We start from the raw sequence: 3,887 nt of genomic DNA on the forward strand, positions 1-3,887 counted from the left end.
TATTACTACTTTAATTATATTAGACTAAAAATAATTCTAGTAATAATAATAAATATCTTAAAAATTATTAAATAAATATTTAATATTAATATTATTAGTTATAATAAATAGAAAATCTCTAATTATTTAATAAAAAATAAAAAACTAATTATAATAAGACTTTTAGTAAATAAAAATATTAGTATATTTTATAATATCTAAAATAATATTAATTAAATTAAAAATAAGTTAATAAATTATATATTTTTAATATTTAAATATATTTTAAATTTTTTAAATATTTTTATTACAGGTAAGAGTCTTTAATATTTAAAAAAATTATAAAAAATTTTATCTAAATCTAAAAATAATCTAGAGATAGTAGATAATATATTAATAATTAGATTTTAATTATATTAAAAATAAAATATTTTTTTAAAATAATCTAGTATTTATTATATTAATTAATATTATTATTAAATTATTTATCTTTTTTAAATTTCTTAAATTTAGATATTAGGTTAAGAATTATTATAATTATATAAATATAGTTTTTTATTTAGTAAATATAATAATAATATTTTTATAATTTTTAATATATATTTTATAAATTTTTAAGAATTCTTTTTTAGAATATTTATTTTTTTACTAGTTAGTTAATAAAGTAATCTAGATAATTAAAAAAATTATTATATATATTATAAAATTTATAAATAATAAATCTATTATTTTTAAATAAATAAAATATAAAAGAAAATAAATATAAAAATTTAAAAAAATACTTTATTTATTTTTATTTAATTAAAGTTAATTAAAGATAATTAATATTAGTATAATTATAATATTAAATAAAATTTTTAATTATTTAATAAAAATTAAGTATCTAATAAATTATAAAATAAATTAAATTCTAATAAATTTTATATTTTAAAAAAAATAATAAATTAAATTAAATTCTAATTATTAAATAAACTAGAATTTCTTATAATATTAAGAACTTATATTTATAAATTATCTAATTTTCTAAATCTATAATTAAAAATTAGTATAATATATTATTATAAAAAAAGTTTTTAAAAATTATTTATAAAAAACTTTTATAAATAACTTTTAGAATATATTTTTTTAAAAATTCTTAAAATATTAGAAAAAATTTTAAAACTTTTATTATTTTTATTCTAAATATATTTAATAATATTATTTAAGGTCTTAATCTAAAATTTTTATAAAAAAATATTAATTATAAATTAAATTATATAAATAAAATAGAAAATATAATATTAACTTTAAATAATTTTTATAAAATTAAAGTTAATAAAAATATTATAAAACTAGATATTTTAATTAAATTAAATCCAGAGTAGAGTAGTTAACAGCCAGGTCAGGTTAGGTTAATAGGAACTTTTATACCTGATTATAAGTTAATAATTAGATTAAAAAAATTTTTATACTTAACCATAGTATAACTAAAAATAAGATAATTAATTATTTTAATTATTCTTAATATTAAGATTTATTTATTATACTTTTTTTAGCTCTAGTATAGTTAAGATATATCTAGATTAAATAAAAATTAATCTAACTATTTTAACTATTATTTAAAAATATATAAAAATAAACTTTCTAGGATAAAAAAAAGTAATTAAAAAATATAATAATATTTTTTTTCTCTTTATCTATAAGAAAAAATAGGAAAATCCTAGTAGTATTAATATAATTTAACTTTTTAAAATATTATTACTTTTATAATAAAAAATATAAAGAAAAATATATAATTATAACTTAATTTAAATTATATATTAAAGATCTGATAAATTATATAAAAAATATTATACTTTTATTACTAAAATAATAACTAAGAACTAGTATAATACTTCTAAACTATTATTAAGTTTTTTTTAAATAAGTTTAATAAACTTATTATTTCTTTATTTTTTATTAAAAAAGGTCTTAATTATCTATATATTAGATTAAAAATTATTTATATTATATTATATAATTAATTTATCTCAGTAATTAATTTATTTATAATTATTTAATTTAAATATTAGATATTATATTATATCTCTAATATTAGATTTTATAAAAGTCTTTTTTAGATTTTTTTTATATAAATATTTTTTTTATTTAAATCTATTATTTTTATTTAATATTTATATTTAGATTTTTAAAAAAAACTAGATATATTAAAGCTGTAAAATTTTCAGAAATTAAAATATAAATAATAAAATATTTATTAAGATATAACCTATATCTTAATAAAATAATATATTTAGATTTTAGACTTATAATAAAAGAAAAGATTATTTAAATCTTAATTCTAAATATAACTCTAAATAATTAAATATTTAAATTATTTAAAAGAAGAAAGTATTTAATAATTCTAAATTCTAAATATAATTTTCTACTTATTATATTTATTAATAATAATAAATATAGTAGATAAATTAAGCTGGAAAAAGAAATATAATAAATTATATTTATATATAAGTATATTTTTAAATTAAATAATACTACTTTTATAGAGTTTTTTTATTTTTTTTATTAATCTACTATTTATAGAATCTTTCTAGTACTATAAATTAATTATAATTATTTAATTTATTTTTAGAAAATATTATTAAGTTCTTTTCTTCTATTTTTTAGATTTTTATAAATAATAATAAATCTTAAATTAAGATAAACTATTTAAATTAGATTTTTACTTTTTTTCTAAGTTTTAAGATTATATATATTATAAAGAATTAGAAAATTATTTTATATTTAATTTTATAAAAAAAATTCTTTATTTTTTATAATTAATAATAAAAGATATTTTTTTTTAAAATTTATTTATAAGTTTAAAGACTACTATTTTACTTTAATTAGAAAAAGTTATTAATATTATAAAAAAATTTTTAAAAAGATATATTATTTTTTAATAAAATTTTTTATATCTATTATTTTATATATTTTTATATTTTATAATATCTAGAAATTAAAAACTCAGAAACTAGTTCTATAAATTATTATTTTTATAAGAATTATAAGAAGAAAATATCTTTAATTATATTTAAATAAATAATTAATTAAATATTAAATAAAGAATTATTATAAATATTTATTTATTTTTTTAAAATAAATTTTTACTGATTATTTTTTATCTCTAGATTTTTATTATTTATAATAAATAAGATTTTTAGAATTAAGTCTTATATTTTATAATTATCTATTATTTATTATTCCGAATTATTAAATATATATAATTTAAATAAATAATTAATTTTATTATTTTATTTTTCTGCTAAAGATTAAGTTTTTTTAATTAAGTATAAATTAAAGAATATTTATTAAAGCTATTTAAAAAAGTATATATAAAATTATTATTAAAGTTTCTAAATATTAGATAAATATTAATTATAGTTAATTACTAGATTAATTCTAATTAAAAGATATTTTTTATTTTAATTAGATATTTCTTAATAAAAGATATAAATTATTATAAGATTTTACTAGATTTTTAATTAATATCTAGATTTTATACTAGTAAGAATCTAGTTATAATTATTTTATTAATTTTATATAAATATAATTTATTTTATTAATTATTAGATATAATAATTAATAATATTAATAATAATAATTTAATATTTAGTTTAATTTTATTAAAACTCTAGACTTAACTTAACTAGAATATTTAATTTTATAATATTTTTATTAACTCTAATTTTATAAAAATTATTTAAAGTTAATATTATATTTCCTATTTTATTTATATAATTTAGTTTATAATTAATATTTTTTTATAAAAACTTTAGATTAAGGCCTTAAATAATATTATTAAATATATTTAAAATAATAATAATAAAAGTTTTAAAGTCTCTTTTAGTATTTTAGAAACTTTTAAAAAAGTATATTCTAGAAGTTAT

The sequence above is a fragment of the Aspergillus homomorphus genome (genome assembly GCF_003184865.1).
Source record: "Aspergillus homomorphus CBS 101889 unplaced genomic scaffold BO97scaffold_3, whole genome shotgun sequence".
Lineage (NCBI taxonomy): Eukaryota > Fungi > Ascomycota > Eurotiomycetes > Eurotiales > Aspergillaceae > Aspergillus > Aspergillus homomorphus.